Below are 26,496 nucleotides of genomic sequence, written 5' to 3'. Positions count from 1 at the left end.
ATTTGGAAGAATAAAGACCCAGAATAGCCAAAGCAATACTAAGCCGAAAAAAAAAAATGCGGAAGGTAACACAAATACCTGATCTGAGATTATACTACAGAAGCAAAGCGATGGAAAAAAAAAAAAAAAAAAAAAAACGCCGTGGTATGGACATAAAAACATATAGACCAATGTGCAAGATAAAAGATACAGATACAAACCCACACATCTATAGTCATCTGATCCTTGACAAAAGTACCCAAAACACACATTGTAGAAAAGGCAACCTTTTTTTTTATTTGTTCTTTTTAGTTATACATGATAGTAGAATGTATTTTGACATACTTATACAAACATTATACAAACACCTTGGAATACGAGTATACCTTATTCTAATTAGGATTCCAGTCTTTTGGTTGTATATGATATGTATATTCTCTGTGGTGTATTTATATACAAACATAGGAAAGTTTAGTCAGATCCATTCCACTGTCTTTCCCCATTTCCCTTTATTCCCCTTATATTCTTCCCTTCTCACCCTTGTTGTGAGTCAGCATCCACATAACAGAGAGAACATTTGACCTTTGGTTTTATGGGACTGGTTTATTTAACTCAGCAAAATAGTCTCTGGATCCATTCATTTTCCAGAAAATGTCATAAATTCACTCTTTTTATGGCTGAGTAATAATCCATTGTGTGTGTGTGTGTGTGTGTATACACACACACACATAACACAATTTCTTTATCCATTCATCTGTTGATGGACATCTAGGTTGGTTCCATAGTTTTTCTATTGTGAATTGAGCTGCTATTAGCATTGATGTGGCTGCATCACTGGAGTATGCTGATTTTAAGTTTTGGGGTATAAACTGCGAAGTGGAATAACTAGGTTAAATGGTAACTCCATTTCAAAGTTTCTGATGAATCTTCACACTGCTATCGAAAGTGGTTGCACCAATTTGCAGTCCCACCAGCAATATATGAGTATACCCTTTTCCCCATATCATCACCAACATTTATTGTTACTTGCATTCTGATTGGAGATGAAATCGCAGTATAGTTTTAATTTGCATTTCTTTAATTGCTAATGATGTTGAACATTTTTTCACTTATTTGTTGGCCATTCATATTTCTTCTGTGAAGGTTCTGTTCAGTTCCTTTGCCCATTTGTTGATAGTATAATTTGTTTTTTGGGGGGTTAAGCTTTTTGAGTTTTAATATATTCCTGGAGATTGGTGCTCTGTCTGAGGTGCAGGTGGCAAAGATTTTTTTCCCATTCTGTAGGCTCTTTCTTCACATTCTTGTTTCCTTTCCTGTGAAGAAGCTTTTTAGTTTGATACCTTTTAACTTATTGATTATTGATTTTACTTCTTGTATTTTAGGGGTCTTGTTGAGGAAGTCAGCTCCTAAGCCAACATGATGGAGTACTGGGCCTACAATTTTCTTCTAGTAGATGTGGGGCTTCTATTCTGGGCCTCTTATTTTTCCAAATAAATTTCATGATTGCTTTTTCTATTTCTATGAAGCGTATCATTGGAATTTAATAAGCATTGCATTAAATCTATACAGTACATTTGGTAATATTGCCATTTTGATAATATTAATTCTACCTATACAAGAATATAGACAATAATAAAATAGTGACAAATCACATACAAAAACACATTACAAAGACAGGGTGCCATGATAAGTAGGGTTCATTCCAAGGATGCAAGGTTGGTTCAATATATGAAAATCAATAAATGTAATTCAGCACACCGATCGACATAAAGACAAGAATCACATGATTATCTCAATAAATACAGAAAAGGCATTTGACAAAATACAGCACCCCTTCATGTTCAAAACACTAGAAAAGACAAGGAAAGTAGGAACATATTTTAATATTGTAAAAGCTATATATGTTAAATACAAGGCCAATGCCATTCTAAATGGAGAAAAACTAAAAGTATTCCCTCTGCAAACTGGAACAAGACAGAGATACCCTCTTTCACCCACTTCTATTCAACATAGTCTTAAAACTCTAGCTACAGAAATTAGGTCAAAGAAAAAAATTAAAGAGATACAAATAGGAAAAGAAGAGCTCAAATTATCCCTATTTGCCAATGACAGGATCCTATATGTAGAAAATCCTATATCCAGAAAACTTTTAGAACTCATAAATGAATTCAGTGAAGTAGCAGAATACAAAATTACACCCATAAATCAACTGCATTTCTATACATCAATGATGAATCAACTAAAAGAGAAATTAGGAAAACTATTCCATTCACAATAGCCTAAAAAACAAAACAAAAAAACAGGAATGAATCTAGCAAAAGAGGTGAAAGACCTCTACAATGAAAACCACAGAACAAAAAGAAAGAAATTGAAGACCTTAGAAGATGGAAAGACAACCTTCTTAATAAATGGTCCTGGGAAAAATGATTATCCATTTGTAGAAGAATGAAATTATACCTTTATCTCTCATTCTGCACAAAAATCAGCTCAAAATGAATAAAGGACCTAAGAATTAGACTAGAAACTATGCAAATACTGGAAGAAAATGTACGGCCAACACTCCAGCACATAGGCACAGGCAACGATTTATCAATAGGATCTCTAAAGCTAAGGAAATAATGACATGAGTTAATAAATTGGAAAGCATCAAATTACAAAGCCTCTGGAAGGGAAGGAGGGAGGAAGTGCTGGGGAGTGATACTGGCCAAATTATATTGTTATATTGTGCATGTACACAAATATATAACAACGAATCCCATCATTATGTACAACTATAATGCACCAATTTTAAAAAGGTGGAGAGAGGAAAAAAAGAAAAAAAAAAGAAACTAAAAGAGAAAAGTGAATATCCTATACACAAATATCCAATCACTACATTAACATGAGCTTTTAGGTAAACATCAACACATGTCCAACTGGCTATATTAGTTAATTTGGAGAGATGGATGGATGTTCCTGTTTCAAAGAATGAAATATGCATGCTTTTGAAAAATACTAGGTAAATGGACTTTTTGTCTGATCTTAGAGGACAACGAAGGTAAAGTTAAAAGTTTTCATGAGAATGGACATCAATACTGTAAAAAATGAAGATCATAGCTGATACAAGATGAATTTTTGAGAGAACTGCATTCAGTGTACAGCAATATAATTGCTTTCATTCAAATGGAACAATTCCAGCTGCTTTCAAAAATCAACAAATGATAAGCAGAAGAAAGACGGGGAGAAAACAACAGCATTTTTGTTATGTTCAACTGATAAACACTGGATTGAATATAAATGATGTTAAGCATAATTAAGCACAGAATTAACATCATTTGTAATGCAACGAAACAAGGCAGCTGAGACAAATGCAAAAAGGTCTCCAATACATTGTTTGATGATCTAAATGGACACTGCCAAGTTATACATTTACAAAAATATGGGCAAAGGGTCAAACAATTAATTTTCTTTCTGTATATATGTGCATAAGCTATGGCTAAAGGTCTTAAGCAATTTTGTCCTATTAGTCATCAAATTTGGTAAATCTTGACCTTCCATGAACTGTGCCCCCTATGGTGTATCTAATTACCTAATATGGATCAGAAAACAATCCTAACCCTGTATTGTATTTGTTAAAGCACTGTGGAAAAGAAATATTGTTCTCTTGATAAAACTTTGGGAATACAAATTTATAAAAGAAGTGAAGAAAAAAATTATTTCAGGTCTCTAATGTTTCAAGTACTGTAGAAGCACTTGAAATGTCATTCACCCACTCAACAAATATTTACTGAGACTATACTCTTGATAGGCAGGTCCTCTCGGCCCACACACATACCAGCAAGTGCCAGAGATACAAGGTTGATAAGTTTCCCAGTCTTGTGGGAGTGACAGGCACATGTAGATAGTCTTAATACAGTGAGAAATTCAAGTCCCAGTGGCACAGGGACCTGGTGTGACATGGTAAGTGAAGGGGTGTGCAAATACATATAAAAGCCATTTTTCTTTACCTTGTGGGAAGAGTCAAGAAGAGTTTCTTGCAGGAGATGATGATCACATTGGTACTGAACTAGGGCTGATTTTCACAATGCTCCTCATTAGTAGGTAGCATAATTATTTCCATCTTATAGATGAGGAAATGGATATACTTTGACTCAAAGCTAATGAGTGACAGAACCAAGATTTTGAACCCAAGCCTGCTAATTCCTATGTCACACATTTTCTACGGAACCATAACTATAACCAGAACTCTGACAGAGAAAAGTTGAAGGTCAAGAAAAATGTCTATCTCTGATGCATAAAATATTTTCACCACTACTGCTCTTCTCCAGAAATTCCAACCCATCATTCCCTTCTTTCACTTCTCCACATAGTCAGCTAAGAGAATAGAATTGCTGGCTTCTATTTCCACTACACACTCAGAAATTTTTATGAAAACCATGATATTACAGTTATCCAAGAGAAGAATAGGTACAAAAACATAAAACTGGAGGCTGGAGTTGTGGCTCAGGCGTAGAGCACTTGCCTGGCATGTGGAAGGCCCTAGGTTCAATCCTCGGAGCCGCATATAAATAAATAAATGAAATAAAAGATCCATTTACAACTAAAACATATTTTAAAAAAGCATAAAACTGTTAGAAAATTTATTAAGTATGGCAGTATGTAAAAACGTGGATGTGTAACCAATGTGATTCTGCAATCTGTATACGGGGTAAAAATGGGAGTTCATAATCCACTTGAATCAAATGTATGAAATATGATATGTCAAGAGCTTTGTAATGTTTTGAACAACTAATAATAAAAAAAAGAAAATTAAAAAAAAGAAAATTTATTAAGATTTTTACAGTAAGTCTCAGAAACACTTCCTTTAATTGAATAAATAATCCCAAATTTAATCTGTGTTGAGGACTCAGTCTAAAGACCCTCTGGAACCAAGAACAAAGAGTTTAGGTTACCTGTCCTTGTGATGGGGCCATAAAGGAGAGTTCTGTGCTTTTTATTTTTGTTTCTGTGGTATTGGGGGATTGAAGAAGGGGCTCACCCATGCTAGGCACACAGTGAACTACACACCTAGACCTTTTGCATATGATTATTTTAATTTTGAGCCTGGGTCTTACCAAGTGGCCCAGGTTGGCCTCAAACTTGTGATCCTCCTGCCTCAGCCCTCCAAGTAGCTGTGATCACAGGCCTGTGCTACGGTGCCCTGCACAATGGGAGTCTAAACATCCTTTCTTTCCTTCAAGGATGAATTTCTGGTAGTTTTATTTTCAATCTACTATACATACCTTCAACTGAAAAAGACTACGTAAGAACTATGGAAAGTTAGGAACTTCTTGATCACCTTGGTACTTCAGACTTAGCTATCCACAAAAGAACTCGAAGATATGTCATCACTATTGATTGATAAAATATGGGATCAGGAGGAATCTACAGATGCTTTCTTTTAACAGATACTTATCGATGTCCTACTTTTTGCCAGGGGATGTGCTACCACTAATGATTTAACATTGAGCAATCCAGGTTACTTGACCTTAGGATCTTGCTTCAAATCGTAGGAGACTATTAGAATATAAATGTTTAGGGTCCATTTCACTCGTTTTATATATGTGGAAATAAAAAATAAGAAAATTAATAGTTTCTCAAACTCTCATTATCAATTATTGGTAGAAATGGAAACTGGTATAATTTTTTTTGTAAGACAAGTTGGAAATGCCTTTTATATTTGAAAATATAAAATATATTTTATATTTTGATGCTGCTATTCTAAACAGGAATTTGTCCTTCAAATTTATTTTCAGAAGTTCAAAAGATATGTTTTTGAGAATACCATTTCAGTGCTGAACCATTAGAAACAAACTAAATATCTATTTAGTATATATTTGATTTAAATGAATTATGAAATACTACACAGCAGTTTAAAAGATGAAGTAAGCCAGGCATGGTGGTGCTCACCTGCGATCTCAGCTATTTGGGAAGCTAAGGGAGCAGCATCACTCGAGTCCATGAGTTCAATACTAACCAGAGCAACATAGAAGGATCCTATCTCAAAATAAAAGAAACAAACAAACAAAGATGAATATAATCCCACTGACTCAGAAAACTGAGGCAAGAGAATCACAAGTTTGAGGCCAGCCTTGACAACTTAGGTAGACCCTGTCTCAAAAAGTAAAAAAGGGATCCAGGTGCAGTGGCGCATACATGCAATCCCAGATACATGCAATCCCAGAAGCTTGAAAGGCTGAGACAGGAGGATTATGAGTTCAAACCCAGCTTCAGCAATTTAGAGAAGCCCTAAGCAACTTGGTGAGACCCTGTCTCTAAATAAAATACAAAATAGGACTGGGGATGTGGCTCAGTGGTGAGACCCTGAGTTTAATGCCTGTTAAACCCCTACCCCAAAATAAATAAATATAAAAAAGGGCTGGAGAAGTGGCTCAATGGTACAGCACCTGGGCTCAATCCTCAGTACCCACCCACCCAAAAATAGATGAAGTAGATTTGACATAATGTAAATATGAGAAGATATTAAATATCTCTTGATATATGAAAAACAGCTGTAAAGAAGCATGGATAATAAGTGTTTTTTTTTTTTTTTTTTAAGAAAGAAAAAACTAAAAAGCCAAGCAGGGTGGGGCAGCCCTGAAATCTCTGTGACTTGGGAGGCTGAGGTAGAAAGCTTGCAAATTTGAGGCCAGCCTCAGCAATTTAGTGAGACCCTGTCTCAATATAGAAAGGACTAGGGATATAGCTCAGTGGTGGAGTACCCCTGGATTCAATATCCAGAATGGCTAAGTGAATAAATAAGAAGGGCTGGAGGTATAGCTCACTGGTAGAATGCTCCTGGGTTCAATCCTCAGTACTACTTTTTTAAAAAAGAGAGAAAAAAAAAAGAAAGAAAACACTAGTCATTTTTGAATACACACACACACACACACACACACACACACACACACACGGGAAATGGGAAATAGAGGCAAATGCTAACAAACTACAAGCAATAGCTAATAAAATAGCTACAAATAAACCAGACATGGTTGCACACACCTTTCATCCCAGTTACTTGTGAGGCTGATATGGGAGAATCCCAAGTTAAAGGCTAGCCTTGGCAACTTATTGAGACCCTGTCTCAAAATTTAAAAAATTAGCCAAGCGTGGTGGTACACGCCTGTAATCCCAATGGCTCAGGAGGCTCAGACAGGAGGATTCTAAGTTCAAAGCCAATCTCAGCAAAAGCAAGGCACTAAGCAACTCAGTGAGACCTTGTCTCTAAATAAAATACAAAAAAAAAAAAAAAAGGGCTGGGGATATAGCTCAGTGGTTAAGTGCCCTTGAGTTCAATCATTGGTATAAAATTAATTAATTACTTGATTGATTAATTAATTTTTAAAATAAATACATACAAATTGTTTGGGGATGTAGTTCAGTGGTAGAGAACCCATGAATTCAGCCCCACTACCACCACTACTACTACTAATGATAATAATAATAATAAATAAAAACATTATATTCAACTAGGTTGATATAATTTATAAACACTTTTTCTTTCAAAAAGGACTTAACTTTTCTGTATTTTCATATCTATGAAATTTCTTTAAAATTAAAGCTCAGACACAGTGTTGCCCCCTATAGTCCCAGTTACTTGGGAAGTTGAGGTAGAAGGATTACTTGAGCACAGGAGTTCAAGGTCAGTGTGGGTCACATAGCAAGACTCTGTCCCTACAATTAATAAATAAAAACTATAAAGACTTACATCATGGGACTGCATTTTGAATTAATAATAAGTAATAATACATATTATTTTGAGGCCCTCTGGAAAAAAAAATATGCTTATGTAGAAAAAAAATGTTTTAAAAAACTAGAAAATGATAATATTAAACATTAGAATGATAGCAATTTCCTGGTTGCTTAGAAACGTTCCTGAACTTTAATTCTGGTCTCTTGAGTCCTGGTCCAGTTTTCTTTCTGTGTACTTGTCTCTTGCCATATGGGTAATCTTTTCAAAGCTTTTGCTCAAAGGCAAAAAAGCTTCTAAGCAACCGCTAATTCTCATTACAGAAAATGCAAATATTGGAGTGTTTTTATGAATGAAAATGAAAGCTGTTGATGTTGCTAATAAGCCTTCGTAATGACACACTGTGTAAACTGTAAACTTTGCAGCACAACTAACCAGCCAGTGACTTGGCCTGTTGATATGGAAGCTTCATGAATTATCTAGAACTAACAGACACCAATGCACTTGGGAGGCTTTTTGCACCAAGTAATCATAATCTTATGAAAAAATATTCATATTTACATGTAAGAAGGTGAAATATGAGCCCCTGTTTCAATCAGAAAATTCTATTAAGCTAAGATCAGAAATTCAGTGTGTAAGAATGAGACTCATGATGGGGAAACTGACGTTTCACACGTCTGGACAAATTGCAGCCAGGCTCTGAGCTCCCTGAAAAAGAAGTTTGCTTGAATAGCAAAATCAAGTGTAAAACTACCTAACAGGTGCTTTAATGCACACTCAATGTTCTCATTGCAAATTCATAAGATTCACATATCATAAATTGAAGAAAGCAAAATTTAAGGAAATAGAGTTTATCAGTCTTCAGATTTGGTCACCTCAATATAATACCCTGGAAAGTGAAGATATCACTTCATTCAACTCAAACAAGCTTTAAATTGCCCAAATGGGTAGTTGAGCATATAAAAGGATATTAAAATGTAAATCTCTGCTGAGACCTAAGACAAAAGATAACAGATGACAAAGACAATTGTAAATAGACTGTCCTCTAGATCTTAGAGTAAAATCTGGGTAGACATTCCCAAATCTCTCACATTAAAGATGCAAACTGGCACTCTTATTTCAAGCCTAGAGAGGGGGCTCCAATGAATCATTCAGAAAGCTTGTCAAGTGTCCTTATAGTTTAGGGTATCCTGGGGTCTGGTGCTAAGAAACTTAAGGGTCATCCTCTCATGAGGGGCATTATTTAAAGGAAAAAACATAAAGGAGAGAATATGACATGGGACAGCCTACAATCTCAGAATTCTCAGGGAAAAAGGTACAGAGGTAATTTCTATGGGCCAGATGTAGGCTGTGTGCAAGAAAGCCAGTGGGGGCCATCTTAGAATCTATGAGGTTCCCTGAGGGACTAACAGATCTCAGCAAAGGGAAGATAGGGGCATCACCAGATTCCACATGACTGGAGGAAGGACTTGTCCACCTGTAAAGTGGAAATGTGTGGCTCTCTACCAAAGGCTGCTGGTGAGAGAGCTCCAGATGTAGGGACTCCACAGTGGACACAGTTACAACAGGCACAGTCAGCAGTACAAATAGAAATTTGAATGTTTACTGTATGTTTGATCATATTAAGAAATAACTAGCACAGGGGTTGTAGCTCAGTGGTACAGCAATTGTTTAGCATATTCTAGGACCTAGTTCCAATTTCCCAGCATCAAAAAACAAAGAAATGATTAATTTTCCTCTTTCTTTCCTTCTTTTTCCCTTCTTTCTTTCTTCCTTCCTTCCTTCCTTCCTTCCTTCCTTCCTTCCTTCCTTCCTTCCTTCCTTTTCTTCTTCTTCTTCTTCTTCTTCTTCTTCTTCTTCTTCTTCTTCTTCTTCTTCTTCTTCTTTTCTCTCTTTTTAATGTACTGGGGATCAAACACAGAGCCTCACTACTCATGCTAGGCAAGCACTCTTCCACTGAACTACGTCCTCTGCCTTTTTAAAATTTTATTTTGAGGCATTGTCTCACTAATTATTACTCAGGTTGTCTTCTAACTTGGGATCCTCTTGCCTCAGGCTCCTGAGTCACTGGAATTATAGGCATGTGCCACCATACCCAGGGAAAAAATACTAATTTTTTAACGTGTGATAAAGGTATTGTGGGGTTTTTTAGATAGACAATAGATATCGAAAATGAATTTTTTTTTAATACTGGGAGTTGAACAAAGGGGCACCTTACCACTGAGTCACATCCACAGCCCTTTTTATTTTTTATTTTGAGACAGAGTCTCACTAAGTTGCTAAAGTTGGCCTTGAACTTGTGATTCTCTTGCCTCAGCCTCCAGAGTTGCTAGGATTACAGGCATACACCACTGCACTTGCTGGAATTTTTTTTTTTTAAGACCGATCAATGCATTAGGGTAATGTAACAAACATCTTATTTTTAGGAGAGTCATGCTGAAATCTTCAGGGGCAAAATGTCATGATGTCTACATTTTATTTTCTAATGGACAAGAAAGTCGCATGACAAATGTCAAGTGTACCCCTATGTGGTCATATATTAATTTATATTATTCTATGTTTTAAACCTTTGGGAATACTTAGCATTCTTTTCATATAAAACTTTCAGAAAATTGGAAGCAAACATTTGCAACTCATATGTACATCTTTGTACCCACAGTATATAAAGAACACTTAGGACTTAATAACAAAAGACAAATAATCCAACTTTAAAATGGCAAGATGGGTGCAGTGGCACATGCCTATAGTCCCAGCAACTCAGGAGACAGAGACATGAGGATTACACATTTGAGGCCAGCCTGGGCAACTTAATAAGACTATATCTCAAAAAAATAAAAATAAAAATAAATGGGCAAAGGACCTAAACAGATAGTTCCAAAGAACATACAGGAATAACCATCATACACACACTAATGAGTAGCATCATTAATCATTAGGAAAACACAAATCAAAACTATTTCACATCCATGAGAATAGATAAAGTTTTAAAAGACAAATAATGATGAGTGTGAAAAATTGAAATCCTAATATATCGCTGGTAGAATTGTAAATTTCTATAGCCATTTTAGAAACAGATTGACAGTTTCTCAAAATGCTAAACATAGAGTTGCCATATAGCCCAGCAAATTTACTCCTAGATATATACCCAAGAGAAGTGAAAATATATAGTCACACAAAATCTTACCTACAGGGTTGGGGACGTGGCTCAAGCAGTAGCGCGCTCGCCTGGCATGCGTGCGGCCCGGGTTCGATCCTCAGCACCACATACAAACAAAGATGTTGTGTCTGCCGAAAACTAAAATAAATAAATAAATATTAAAAAATTCTCTCTCTCTCTCTCTGTCTCTCTCTGTCTCTCTCTCTCTCTTTAAAAAAAAAATCTTACCCACAAGTGTTCATAGCAACATTATTTATAATAACCAACAAGTCGAAACCAAATGCCCATCCAGGAATGAATGAATCCACAAAATGTGGCATACGCAAATAACAAAATATTCAGCAATGAAAAGAAATGAACTATTGCTACATCTACTATGCGGACAAACCTTGAAAACCTTATGCTAAGTGAAAGAAGCTAGATGGGAAAAGACAACTATCGTAGGAGTCCATTCAAGTGAAATGTCTAGAATAAGTAAATCTATAAGCAGGAAGTAGAAGAGTCATTGCCGGGGCTGTGAGGGGACAATGAAAAAAGATGCTGGTGTCTGTGCCTGGGGTTTTTGTGGGAGAATGATGAGAGCATTCTGGAACTAGAGAGTAGTTACACACAACTCGGTTGACATGAAAACCCATTGAATGATACACTTTAAAAGGGTGACTTTTATGGTATGTGAATTACATTTCATTAAAGCTGTTATATATAAAAATACACTGAGGGAAAAACCCAGAAACTCATCTTTGAGAATGCTCAATAAATATTTTCTGTGTCCTTCACTTCTCTTCCCTCAACCTGTTTCAACCAGAATGGTGGAAAAGTCCCAGTTAGATAACAGGGTGACCGAAAGGAGGAGACTGGATGAGGAAAGATAAAATGATCCAACTGTGTTCCACATTCTGTCTTTAGGCTGCTTGACTAAAACGAATGCTAGCGAAGAGGGATAAACTTTCGATTTTAAGTCAAGTTTGGAGTTAGTACTGTTAAATGAAATGAGGCATTGTAATTTCTGGACTGGATTATCTACAAGTGCCCAGCAGTATTTTGGTACAACCAAAATTTCATTCAGGGGAAGAGAAAGGAGTAGTTACAATGAATAAATTGAATGGAACAATTGAAAATAAATTAATTAAAGATAAATAAGGTTTGCATCTTACAGGTTACACCAGATCAATATGCCAGTTTCAACTGAAAGATATAAACTGACAATTCAGATGCCAAGTAGCCCAAAATACAATAGGCTTGTATCAGACTTGTTCAGACTCTCCTCTGCTCCCCTTGGCCGTGATCCTACTTCCTGAACTACTTCAAGTCGATCTCTTAATTAATTTAGTAACAATAGAACATATATATCTTGTGTGGTAATGATGCATATTAAGACGTTTTTAAAATAGAGTAGTCAGATGTTAAAGAGTATATCTTTTGGTTATCATAAACATTTCCTTGATCAACTCCAAAAGCAGTAGACAGTAAAAAAAAAAAAATAGTAATGATTAGAGTAGCATGTGTCAAATGCCACATGGAGATATAATATGGTATAGAGAGCATTTATTGCAGAACAGATCAAACATGCAGCCAAATTCTGGCTCTACTGATTCCCAGGAAAGTGGCTTTGAGCCAATTCTCAAGCTCTGACTCAGGTATACCTCCTGTAAGCATAACATTCCTCACTGAGTTCTGTCTGATACAGTGCTGGTTTGTTATGGGCTGTTTGTTTTAACAATGGTTTCATTTTTTAGAGAAGACTATACTTATTACTCCACTGAGCAGTCAAATTAATATGTATTTTTCTCATGACCCATCAATCAGCACACAGAGTAAGCAAGAGCTTATATTCTCAGCCAATTTATTTTCTGATTATGTCAAGATCTCTAACATTCTTTCATATTTTGTTCGATAGTTTGAACTTTCAATGGCTGATGGACAGCAAGCAAGTTGATAGTGTTGGAGATGCTGCAAGACACTACAGCAGGTTTCAAAACAGGTGTTAAGATACACATTTTATGGTGAGTGTGTACCTTCAAAAAAAGATTGGTGGAGGTAACTAATGGTAAGATTCAGCAGTCAATCTGGGGTTGGTGGAGTACTTTGAAACATGAAGATCAACTAAAAGCAGTCTTGAAGGAAGTGACCAACAATTGTTTATATAGTAGCCTGCAGAATTATGCCTGGGATATGTGACAAGTTCTGATTTGAAAAGAAGTGAATGGCAATGATCAGTGCATGCTATTGGGAAAGACACTTCATGCCCTTTTATTGGATGGTTCTCATCTATTCCAACTGGTCTTTCTGTATCAAATTGGTTCTCTCTAAGCTACATAGGTTTTGTATATAAAATTCTTATAAAACAGTGTGGTGTGGATTAAATGAAATAGTTCAGGGGCTGGGGATGTGGCTCAAGCGGTAGCGCGCTCTCCTGGCATGTATGCGGCCCGGGTTTGATCCTCAGCACCACATACAAACAAGGATGTTGTGTCCGCCGAAAAACTAGAAAATAAAAATAAATAAAAAAAAAAGAGATAGTTCGTAAAAGTCCCCAATCTCATATTCAGCATGTGTAAGTTTTTGTACTATTTTTCCAAGGATAAAGGATTTTGCCACCTTATGGGTAGAAACAGGAAGACAACTAAGAGGCCTAACTCAATGATGCAGTACCCACCGAGAATACAGGATAACTCTATGCTTATGGTTGGTACATTTGAGGCTTGACGAGATCCTCTATCAGTAATCTAGCCCTTACTTATTTAAAACTAATTGAAAGTCTTATCTGCTCCATTGTATCTCTATAATTCCACAAGGTCCTGTTTGTCTCTCTGTTTTCTAAGACACCTAAATATCATTCCCAATTTATCAACTGAATATCTACCCCGATATAATTTTTGTGTCTAGTTCTCTAATTGTTCTACACTTTGTACTAGGAAGGTAGTTATCTATACCTGACAGCTATTGTCTGTCTTCCTTGCCAATAGGACACAAGTTCTATCAGGGATGATGGTGAATTTAGCCGTCCGTATTTCATTGTGACTGGTATGAGCCAATCATATAAGTTCCACTGCAGTTAGTGCTATATACATCCCCAACTTTCCATGAAGCTAGCCATTAAATTAAACTTAAAGTTTACTAGAAGCTTTCTAGAAAAGAATTTTCCTCCCAAGTAAGAAAGAAATCCATTTTCTAGGCATGGTGGTACACGTCTCAATCTCAGGGACTCAGGAGGCTGAGGTAAGAGGATTACAAGTTTGAGGCCAGCCTCAGCAATTTAGCAAGGCACTCAACAATTTAGGGAGATCCTGTCTTAAAATAAAAATAAAATAAAATAAAATAAAAAGGGCTTGAGATGTAGCTCAGTGGTAAGGTGCCTCTGAGTTCAATCCCTAGTACAAAAAAAGTAAAAAAGAAAGAAGGGAAGTGAAGAAATCCATTTAATCCCATTTACCCCCTTATTCCTACTGAGAATGCCAACGGTGAGAGTATGATACTTAAAGCTGCTAGTGACATATTGTCAGTATAATGCAATATATCAAAGCCAACATGCTCAGTAAAGCAGAGTAGAAAGAGAAAACATCCTGGTACCTTGAAGATCTCATTAGGTCTCTACCCTAATTGGGAACTACCTACCTCTCAACTGCTGATTGTGCTAGATAACAAAAATGGTTATTGTTGCTGAGTGCAGTGGCACATTCCTGTAATCCCAGCAACTCAGGGGGTTGAGGCAGGAAGATCTCAAGTTCAAAACCAGCCTCAGAAACTTAGCGAGGGTCTAAGCAACTCAGTGAGACCCTGTTTCTAATAAAATATAAAAAAGGGGCTGGGAATGTTGCTCAGTTGTTGAGTGCCCCTGGGTTTAATCCCTGGTACCAAAAATAATAATAATAATAATAATAATTATTATTATTATTATTATTATTATTATTATTATTGTTTAAGACATTGTTGGTTGTGTGTTATGATATTTACAGCTGAAAATACTCCTAAATTGTATGGATGTCTAAATCTAATGTTTTCATTTTGAAACATAAGAGTATACAGGAACAGTGGTATACACCTGTAATCTCAATGACTTGGGAGGCTGAGGCAGGAGGATTGCAAGGTTGAGGCCTGTCCAGGCAACTTAGCAAGACTCTGTCTCAAAAATAAAAAATGAAAAGGGCTAGGGAGGCCAGGCATGGTGGTACATTCACATAATTCCAGAAACTTGGGAGGATGAGAAAGGAGGATCCCAAGTTCAAGGTCAACCTAGGCAATTGAGCAAGGCTCTAAGCAACTCTGTAAGACCCTGTCTCAAAATAAAAAGTAAAAAGGGATGGGGATGTGACTCAGCACCCTGGGCTCAATCACCAGTACAAAATAAATAAATAAATTAATTAATTAATAAAAAAGGGCTGGTATATAGTTCAGTGGTTAAGTACCCCTGGGTTCAATCCCTAGTACCAAAAAACAGGGGGGAGTGGGGCTGAAGATGTAGCTCAGTGGTAAAAGCACCTGAGTTTAATTTCCAGTACATTAATTAATTAACAACTAAAAATATACTTTAAAAAAGATAATTGAGGTCATATCAAGCTATCCATACAATAAATTTTCAAATTCCTAAGGCTTCTGTGCTTAGAGCCAGATGTGGTGGNAAAAAAAAAAAAAAAAAAAAAAAAAAAAAAAAAAAAAAAAAAAAAAAATCTAAGCTTTAGAAGAATAAAAATCAAGGGTTTGGATTTCTTCAATGTTGAATTCGAGTAACTTGCTGACATGATTCCTACTTTTGGTTTCCCACATTCACCTCCTCAAATTTACCTTCAGAGGACTTCATGGGAAAACTACATTCTAGTGCCCCTGGGCATATCTGCAGGCAGGAATTGGCAGCTTGTAGCATATTTCCAAGGGAGGCACAGGGGATAGTTTTTGCTCTTCTACAATAACTAGACTAAGGGAAACCAAGGATCCCTATTGAACCAGGAAAATCTGGTGTAAAACAACCAACCTCAAGGTGCCAAGAGACCAAAAATAAAATCAAACAGATCCAGCATTGCACAGGGTTCCATTTCCTAGGGACTTACAGACAGAAGCATTATCAAGGGATGAAGCAAGATCAGAGGACCCTCATGACTCAGACAATGTAACCTTCATCCACACTTGTATGTATCCAGCTTATCTCAAGCAAACATCAAAGACATCAGTCATATTTCTGGCATGCTGACAATGTCACCAGAGTCCTGTGGTAAAACTTCTTGTACCACTCTAATGGTTTTGTTTTTCAATAAACAGACAAGAGATACTCCAGGGCCATTAGTGGTGGTGACAACTTCAATAGCTACTGTCAGGTCAAGCTGGATCCTTACCACCTATTAAACCAGCCATATCCATGTCTCCACTTTCCAATAGTAATGACAAAACTTAAAAAGCTAAAATGTATACATGGCACTTAAAATGTGCCAGCAGCTGCTCAAATTTATGCTTTACTGACATCAGTACTTTTAATTGCCCCATTTTATAATGATAAAACTGAGGTCCAGGAAGCTTAAAAATTTTTTCTGCTAGGCATGATGGTGCACACTTGTAATAACAGAAGCTCAAGAAGCCGAGGCAGAAGGATTGCAAGTTCAAGACCAGCTTCAGCAATTTATTGAAACCCTAAGCACCTTAGTGAGACCCTGTCTCAAAATAAAAATAAAAAGTGCTGGAGATGTGATTCAGCACCCCTGGATTCAATCCTCAGTATGGAAAAACAAAAACAAAAACTGTTTGTAAGTGATGTTCTTGGTCTCCATTATTCTTTAAGTAGTTTTTCTGTTTCTAGACCATATTCGTAGCTCTTGCATGGGTCGTGAATCCAGGTATTTTTGAAGGTTGGTGCTAAGTCACATACTGCTCAGATATTTACAGATACAGCTTTCTATTTGCAGGCTTCATTTTGGGGAATAGTGCAGCAAATACCTCTCTTCACTCAAAAATACATATTGAGCAGTATCTTGTAAGAAAAGCTACAGCACATATTCGGAAACAGAATCAGGGAGCAATTTTACATGGCATAATTGCTAAATAGTGAGGTCAGTTTCATTCAAGTCATTATTTGGAATTATATTTTACACTTATTTTGATGAACTTTCATGTTACTGTGGCAGCATCCTTAGATGTAGTTTGTGACAGAAATATAATTCATCTTGTTTTTATACTACTCTGATCTTGCTATAAATAAATTTTTGCCTTTAGGGAATCCAACAGGTTATAAATATTGCTTAGAAATGCAAGAAATACTTAAATAATTACGGATACCAAATACAAGATTCAACATAGTTAGACGGGTGTGGTGGTGTAAGCCTGCCCTCCCAGCAAATCAGGAGACTGAGGTAGGAGAATTTCAAGTTCAAGGCTAGCCTCAGCAACTTAGAGAGCCTCTCAGCAGCTGTGTGAGACTCTGTCTCAAAATAAAAACGGCTGGAGATGTGGCTCAGTGGTTGAAAACCCCTGGCATGACTTTTGCTTCTTTGTCTTTCCTAGAATGAAGGTATGAAGTTGGAATGTGAGATGAAGCAATCCTGGAAACAAAGCTGATTACTAAGAATGCAAGAATAGAGAGAGGAAGGGAGACTGAATCATTGATGACTTAGCCTTTGGTTGCCTATACCTAGATTCTTTATTAAAGGAAAAGAAGAGGGCTGGGGCTGGGGCTCAGCGGTAGCATACCTGCCTGGCATGTGTGAGGCACTGGGTTTGATTCTCAGCACCACATAAATAAATAAATAAATACAATAAAGGTCTAGCAACATCTAAAAAACAAATTAAAAAAAAAAAAAAGGAAAAGAAGAGAGCTAAGGGTGTAGCCCAGTGATAGCAGGTCATGGGTTTGATGTCAGCACCACAACAAATATATGAATAAAGGGAGGAGAAAAATGCCCTCTGCTTTTTTTTCCCAAGCCAAACTGTATCCAGTTTATTAAGGATACTTTTCATAAGCAATCATGGTATTTCAGGCAGGACACTGGCAGACAATTTTTTTTAATAGAGAATTTTAATATTTATTTTTAGTTTTCGGCGGACACAACATCTTTGTTTGTATGTGGTGCTGAGGATCGAACCCCGGGCCGCACGCATGCCAGGCGAGCGTGCTACCACTTGAGCCACATCCCCAGCCCACGGGCAGACAATTGTTAACAGTATACAACAACTTTCAAACTCCCTTCTTGGGTGGACTACCAAAACCAGAAAGCCACTATAAAACCCAGTGACATCTTCATTTGATGCTCAGAATAGGGAAAGTTTAGAGTGAGGGTTGACATTTCACATTTAGTATGTTGTCTAACAACTTTTCACATGCTGACCCTGACTTTCAGAAAATGAAATGAAAATGGTAAAAAATATTAATCTGAAGATCCACAATCTAGAAAAGAAACTGCTGCTCAGAAGAGGGACACTATTCTCAATGATGTCACTGGAAAATCCAGATTGCTCCACACACACTGGTAAAACTGATCTTTGGGAATCAGATCCCAACAGGTCTGAGTTTAGGGGAGCTAAGTCTATGTGGTAGCAGAGAGGGAGAGGAGGACGTAAAGACGAGTTTGAGTTTTTCCATACCATAAGGCATCTGGGCCAAGATGACTATATGTGCCAACACCAGGGAATCCCTTGGTTCGTTGCCGCCTCTTGGTTCTTAAGAGGAAGTCTTTGAAAACTAGAAGGGAAAGGTGTTTACCCCCACAGCAATCCAGCTTTGGACACATTCTACTAGTGACATAGGCACCTTCCCCCCAAAACAACACTGAAGTGTTCTGTTTGCTAACAATATAGCTTAAAAAAAAAAGTAAAACAAAATTCTGCATTTTTATAAAACTTGATAAAAAATAGCATCTCAAACTGTACAGTCACCAGAAGTCCACAGTTATCAAATATATACCCACGTCACTTGGCATCTGCAGCCCTTCAGCTTTCTGTGCCTGGTCTGTTTGGCGTCTCCATTTACTGCAGGGTTATTCCCGTCCTTGCCAGGGTCAGCTCTGCCCTTTTCCCCTTGGGTACCTTCTCTCCCTTCTTCGCAGGGCCTTTTTAAGGCTTGGGCTCTGGCTTTGGAAGAGCAGGTTTAGCAGACAACCTTGCGGATCTTCTGTGTGGTTCGTCCTTCACCTTGGCTTTATCTTCTTTAGCATCCCCTTCAGCCTTTCTCTTGGGCACCGTCGCAAAGGTGGCGGGACGCAGGGTTGCACACAGGGATGTAGCGGTGCGCGGTTTCGGTCGGTCTGGGGGTCATTCTTGCCTCTTTTTAAACCACTATAGTTGGGACCTGGGACCTGCAGCTGAAGGGCATCCTTAATGATATGTGTTTAAATGTGATTAGTCTCTGACAAGTTTTAAGGAAGGCAGGGTCCAGTATAGGTACTTATTTCCTCTGTCTCCTTCTGTTCCTTGGTGTGTGCCATTTATTCTCTTTTGATTGCCCTGTCCTCCTAACATCTCTGCTGGCATGAATTCATTTATTTGTCAATGTAGCAAGGATGTACCAAGAATTGTGCTATTAAAAAATAACCAACTATATACACTCACAGCTTGGTTACATTCTAGTGAGCAAAGTAAGGTGTGCAAATAAACCCTCCTGATCAAATGTGCTAATTGCTAAAATAAATCTTACTGTCTCAGGTCACATAATATGTCAATCTCAAGGTCTCTCTGATCCCAGCACCAGAGGAATCAGAAAAGGCTTCCCAGTAGAAATGGTGATTGACATGACTCCGAAGGAAACAGCCAGAGTTGAAGAGAAAAAAAACAAAATAAAATTTCCAAAAAGCAGTCCTACAAGGGCCTCCATAAGAAAATATGTTTTAGCCACCTGGGGATATATATAGCTCACTGCGAGAGCACTTGCCTAGCATGTGCAAAGTCCTGGGTTCTAACACTAGTACTGGCAACAAAACAAAACAAACAAAAACAACAACAACAAAAACAAACAAACAAACAAAAAACCTTTTCTTTTGTACCATATTTGTCCTTGATAATGTTAATCTCCAACTGCCCTGCAGATTATTTAAGATTTAAAGTATTTTACTATTACTAAGGAAAAACTTAAACAAACCCTCTAGCTTTACTTGCTCTTAGTTAACTTAAAACATCGCTAATTTTAGAGGTCACACAGCTGGGTAATGCATTTTTAGTTTCTTACTGGTTTTGCTGCAGATAATACCTCAGATCTGTGGGTTATGATGATAACGGTTGCCAGGTTTAGCTTTCAAGAACTTAAAGGCTCCATTTGCTGAAAACACTAACTCTTCACTTGGGCCCACAGATGTCTTACAGGGTGAATGAAATGAGATGAAAAGGCTTGGCACTGTAGGGTCCAGGGAGCACATCTGTAATCCCAATTACTTGAGAGGCTAAGGCAAAAGTGTCACAAGTTCAAGGCCAGACTTGACTACTTAGCAAGATGCTAAACCAAAGAGCTAGGGATGAAACACAGAGCTGAAGTTCCCCTGGGTTCATCCTCCCCAGTACCCTCCTCCTGCATCAAAATTAAAAAAGGTTCAACATCTGTTAACTTGACCTCGACTTGCCTAGTTTCTCTTTCTGCTTCAAGGCTAAAGACACATATTAGCTGCCATGATCAAAAACACTACACTATGAAAGGAGAGAAAAAGGTGATACTCTGCCCCTGAAGAAGAGGGCTGTGCCTCTCTTCTTGCTCCTGGTGGCTTCTAGCCATCCTTGGTGCTCCTTGGCTTATCAATGCATTGCTTCAATCTCTGCCTCCATCTTCACGTGGCCTTCTTTATGTGTTCTCTCTCTCTCTCTCTCTCTCTCTCTCTCTCTCTCTCTCTCTCTCTTTCTCTCTTTAATAGCAGGGATTGAACCCAGGGGCACTTTACCACTAAGCCACATCCCCAGCCCTTTTTTATATTTTATTTAGAGATAGAGTCTTGTTGAATTTCCTAGGGCCTCTCTAAGTTGTTGAGGTTGGCTTTGAACTTGTGATCCTCCTGTCTTCAGCCTCTGGAGCTACTGGAATTATAGACATGCACCACCGTGCCCAGCTCCTCTTCTCTTCTTGTGTAAGGGCACTTGTCATTGGATTTAGGAACACCCTAATGTAGTATAATCTCATCTTGAGTTCTTTAATTACACCTGCAAGGAAATTTTTTTCCAGAAAATCTCTATGTCTTGGGAACTACTGTTATATCACTATAAAATCTTGTGCTGTTCTCACTTTTCCCAAAAAGGATGGACAAAGTTGGCCGTTCTCAAATAACCATGTGCCATAGCTTTTATTGGCGTAATTCTAAGTCTCTTAGATACAATAAAAGGGTAGAGTCATTTTGAAAATAGGTGCCAATCCCCTATATAAGTCTTATCTCTGCAAAAACTCTACCAGGTAAGATCTTTCTATAGAATGATTTTCTCTATTCAAACTTATTTCGTGTAGATGGAAGCAGGCCATAGGAGATTTATCTTACCCAAGTACAGACCATCTGATGTCACTCTTTCATTCTTCAGCAGAAGAATTTTCCACACTGAAATCATCAGACCTGAATCTGAGCACAGTTGCTTCAATCTGAGTCTGTGGCTTATAGTCTTGGGCCTGTGGTAATACTGTAAAACCACCAGACATGTTTTTCAAGGTATATTATGTCTTTATTTAATAGATCACCTCTGTGCAGTGACTTCTTCATTAACAATAAATTAGTAACAAAAGCTATAGAATTATAGAGTTCCTCAGAGAATGAGTTTCCCCAAAGGATTTTTATTAAAAGAAAACGCATTGTTCTACAACAAGTTTGACTTTAACAATGTTTATTAAGTTTAACTTGTTTAACCAGTTTATCATGGAACAGATAGGACTAAGGATGTCTGAGTTTACCAACAAGAGAGTTGCAAATAGCCCTGAAAGCTACATTATGATGCTCACCAACTGCCATTCATGATGGCCCAGGTTAGATTCATAATATTCTTCCAGTTAGATATGCTTGTGGTCCCATCACCTTCTAAGAAGCAATTCTGAGATGACATCAACTAGCATGTTGTTTTTATCAAGATTAATTTAAAACAAAGTCCTGGGATTGAGGATTTAGCTCAGTGGCAGAGCACTTGCCTAGCATGCACAAGGCCCTGAGTTCTGTCCTCAACTTTGGAAAAAGAAAAACAGTCCTCAACTTTTCCACTAGTCCTTTACAAAACTTTTCCACATTGAAACAAGGAATGTGTTTGTATCCACACTCAGAAGTCAATGTTAAGGACTCAGCTGTTTATTTTAATACATATTGGTTAATCTCTCTTGTTCCTAACTTTATTCTTTTAAAGTTATATTTTTATATTATTTTTTTCATTTGTAGATGGACACAATACCTTTATTTATTTATTTTTATGTGGTGCTGAGGATCGAACCCAGGACCTCACACCTGCTAGGCAAGTGCTCTACCGCTGAGCCACAACCCCAGCCCCAACTTACATTTTTTAAAGCAAAATATTTAAACATGACTGATGAAAAGTGGTAATTATTTGACCCCTTTCCTATGCCATTATTTTCCATCTGTGTTTGCTTTTTCTTTTAGCACTTACATTCTTGTCTTTATCTTTCTTCTCTCTCCCTCTTCCCCCCCACCCCTCTTTTTTTGGTGGTGCTGGGGATTAAACCCAGGGATGCTCTAACACTAAACTATATCCTAGCCCTTTCTAAATTATTTATTTTGAGACAGGGTCTTGTCAATCACAGTGATGCACACCTGTAATCTCAGTGGCTTGAAAAGCTGAGCAGCAGGATCATGAGTTCAAAGCCAGCCTCAACAATTTATTGAGGCCCTAATCAACTTAGCAAGACCCTGTCTCAAAAGGGCTGGGGATGTGGCACGATGGTTAAGTGCCCCTTGGTTCAATCCCTGGTACAGAAAGAGAGAGAGAGAGAGAGAGAGAGAGAGAGAGAGAGAGAGAGACTCACTAAATTGCCCAGGCTGAGCTCTAACTTGTGATCTTCTGGCCTCAGCCTCCTGAATCACTGGGGTTACATGTATGTGTGAATGCACCTGGCAAACTCCTTAACTTTAAATAACATCTTCTGGGTATTATGGTGTTAGAGTCTGTAAACAAGTCAGGATGGCACCTGGCAAATGTTAGAGTCTGTAAACAAGTCTGGATGGCGCCTGGCATTTTGCCAGAGGGAGTGGTTTGTGAAGTAATGCCAGCGAGCCATTAAGTGTGGAGATTCCTTATTGGTTGACTGCTGTATCTAGTTTATGCTAATTAAGATAAGCTGTGTGTAATGTATATATATATACCGCTCCTGTCCTACAATAAATGGCTCCCTCTCCTGCTGTATCAATCTGCACAAGTTGTTCGTCACCCCCAGGTTATTTTGCTGTAGCTGGACTGTGGCATTATGGCACATGCCTATAATCCCAGCCACTCCAGAGGCTGAAGCAGGAACATCACAAATTCAAGGTCAGTCTCAATCACTTACAGAGACCCAGTCTCAAAATAAAAAGTAAAAAGGACTGGAAGTATAACTCAGTGGGAAGACACATTTGAATTCAAAACAAAAGAAAAAGAAATAGCCAGGTATGATGGTAGCACTGGCCTGTAATTCCAGTGGCTCAGAAGGCTGGCTGAGGCAGGATTATCACAAAAAGGCCAGCCTCAGAAATATTGCAAGTCCCTAAGAAACTTAGTGAGACCATGTCTCACAATAAAAAAAGTCTGGGAATGTGGCTCAGTGGTAAAGTGTCCTGGGGTTCAATCCTCAGTACCAAAAAAAAAAAAAAAGGAGAAGGAATGCTTATAATGCAAACAATAAGTTAATCATTATTTCCTCTATAAAGCGTAAGACTTTACCTCTTTTTTTGTTTGTCCCTCCCTAAAACACAGTCTCTCTCTCTCTCTCTCTCTCTCTCTCTCTCTCTCTCTCTCTCTCTCCCCCTCTCTCTCCTCTTAGCTTGGGGGAAAAAAATATCCCCAGACAACTAAGATATTATTTATCCTTGGAATACAATTTTGATATTGCTTAAAAAATGTTTTAACTTACATAAGTTACATAGTGACCTTTTGCTATAATTTCATGAAAATGAACTTAATAGTTATAACCCATGAATTTTTTGAAGGCTTAAATAAAATATTATAGTAAAGCACACAGAACAAATGCTTGATACGCACTAAAGACTCAATAAGTGTTAGCTGTTGTGACCATTATTGTCATCATCAATCTTTATCATCACCATGACAGGGAATAAGAAAGGAAGCTCCAAATAAATGACATTTTGCCTAATTTGGTTACTGTAGTAGAAGTCGGGCATATTTACACTTCTGTTTGGCTTATTACACACACACACACACACACACACACACACCTTATAGAATGTTTAGAACTCTGATGTTAGAACATTTGATTATTTTTATGTTGAAGTTTAATTTTAAAGGATTAAGCCAAATAGAATTTTCTGTGAAAAATATTATTTATTTCTGAAGTCTTTATAAATTTTACATATGCAATAAAAATTACTATTGAGTTTATTGCTTTCAACTATAGCTAAAGAAAATGACAAAACAGTAAAACTATACTGTCATGTGTCCTTTTGTTGATGTGTTCCTTGCCTGCTGGTAGGAGTGTGTTAATCAGCCTTCCATTACTGGAACAAATGCCTGATATAATCAACTTATAAAGAGGAAAGGTTAGATTTGGCTCACAGTTTTGGAAGTCTTAGTCCATGACCAATTGGCTCCATTGTTTGGGGCCTGTAGTAGCATAATACATCATGGCGGAGTAGGAAAAAGAGGAAAAGATGAGGTTCCCGTATTCCCTTTGAGGGCACACTCCATTTAACATATGAGACTTTAGTGGCACATTCCAAATCCAAACTATAGCAATGAGTTCATTTCAGGATGCTCACATACCCCAACCCTGTTCTGTGTTTCCCTGCATTGCTATCTCATGCTCTACTTCATTTTTTCATAATAAGGTTTTTAAAAAATCAATTAATGCTAATTAACAACAATAGAAAATGCAAGATTTAAAGATGTGCAAGAGAAAAAGTGAATAAAACAGAGTATATGAAACATTTTGTTCATTTTTACATAAATAGTACTTAAAGATAGGCAGAAGATGAGGCACCCTCTCCCCCAGTACTGGAATTGAACCCAGGGGATTCTATCACCGTGCCAAGCAGAAAATGAGACTTCCTAATGCTGCCACACACCAAAGAGGGAAAAAAACCTACAACAAAAACATGAGCTGAGGGATAAACACCCAGCTCCCAGACAAATCCATACAACAGATTTATTTCCCAAATGGCCAATGCATAACATTATCAGTGCCTGCAAATTAAAGTAAATTTAGCTTCCTCAATTGCAAAATGCAGTTTTAAATAATCTTGACTATTACCAGGCCATTGTGGGGTGTTTAGTTAAAGTCACTTTAAGGAGGTCAAGTACAAAATGTTTCAGCTCTTCTATAACAATGATGGAAATGACAGCACCAAATTAGAGCATTAGAATATCAAAGATTAAACATGAAAGGAACCTTGAAATCATCTCACCCTAATCTCTTAAATTACACAGAAGAAAATTGAATGTTAATAAATGTTAAGGTACACTACTGTGGTTGGACAGGAGAAAGAACTTCTAATGTTCTATAACACAGTAAAATAACTACAGTTGATAACAATTAATTGAACATTTCAAAATAACAAGTAGAGAAGATTTTAAATGTTGCCAACACAAAGATGGTTGTCTGAGGTGATGGATATGCCAATTATCCTAATCATTGCATATTGCATACATGTATTGAAGTATCACACTGGCTGGGTGTGGTGGCACATGCCTGTAATCTCAGAGGTTCAGGAGGCTGAGACCGGAGGATCTCAAGTTCAAAGCCAACCTCAACAACAGCGAAGCACTAAGCAACTCAGTGAGAACCTATCTCTAAATAAAATACAAAATAGGGCTGGGGATGGGGCTCAGTGGTCGAGTGCCTCTGAGCTCAATCCCCAGTAACCCCCTCAAAAAAAGAAATGTCTCACTGTACCTCATAAACATGCACAATTACTGTGTGTTGAAAAGAAAAATTGATGAAAAAATAGTGGAGGGTCTGAGGTTTTACTGTTTATAAACTGATGCTTTTTCACATATGCTGGCAGCAAAACATGAGACCCTGGGTCAGAGACAAGGACTTGATCACCCGCATCACAGCAAGCACACGTGCTCCCTGAGCTTCCTGTTTACCTAGATTTCTGCTGTTTCTCAAGTCTGGTGGGGAGATGAGGGTGTGGAGCATTGCACATCCAGTAGATTTGTGTCACAACTGAGGAACCTGCAGCTCGGAAAACCCTCAGTCTTGAAGGGAGCTGTTAGTGGACCTGCCTAATGTTTCCCTGAAAGAAAAATTGCTTTACCACTCTGGTCAACAAACAAATATGTCATCTGGCCTGGAGTGCAATATTAGCTATGCAAACATCTGTGCAAACAAAACAGAGATGTCAAAGCCTCTTGCTCAGAAGATGTGCAGAGCACATGTAAAAGGTTACTAAAGATCACCAACTGAGCCAGGCATGGTGGTACAGCCACTCAGGAGGCTGAGGCAGGAAGCTTGCAAGTTTGAGATAAGCTTCAGCAACTTAGCAAGATTCTCTCTCTCCTCTCTCTCTCTCTCTCTCTCTCTCTCTCTCTCTGTATGAATGTGTGTGTATTTATATATATATAT

At 37.6% G+C, this 26,496-nt stretch overlaps 1 pseudogene; it reads right to left on the bottom strand.

Moving 5' to 3' along the window:
* Positions 1 to 18,694: 18,694 nt before the first annotated feature.
* The window catches only part of LOC107136041, a 32,755-nt pseudogene continuing 24,953 nt past the window's right edge, over positions 18,695 to 26,496 (bottom strand).

Source organism: Marmota marmota, unplaced genomic scaffold, assembly GCF_001458135.2.
Source record: "Marmota marmota marmota unplaced genomic scaffold, marMar, whole genome shotgun sequence".
In the NCBI taxonomy this organism is placed as follows: domain Eukaryota; kingdom Metazoa; phylum Chordata; class Mammalia; order Rodentia; family Sciuridae; genus Marmota; species Marmota marmota.
The sequence above is the reverse complement of the archived record's forward strand: the minus strand, read 5'-3'. Positions and strand labels throughout refer to the sequence as shown.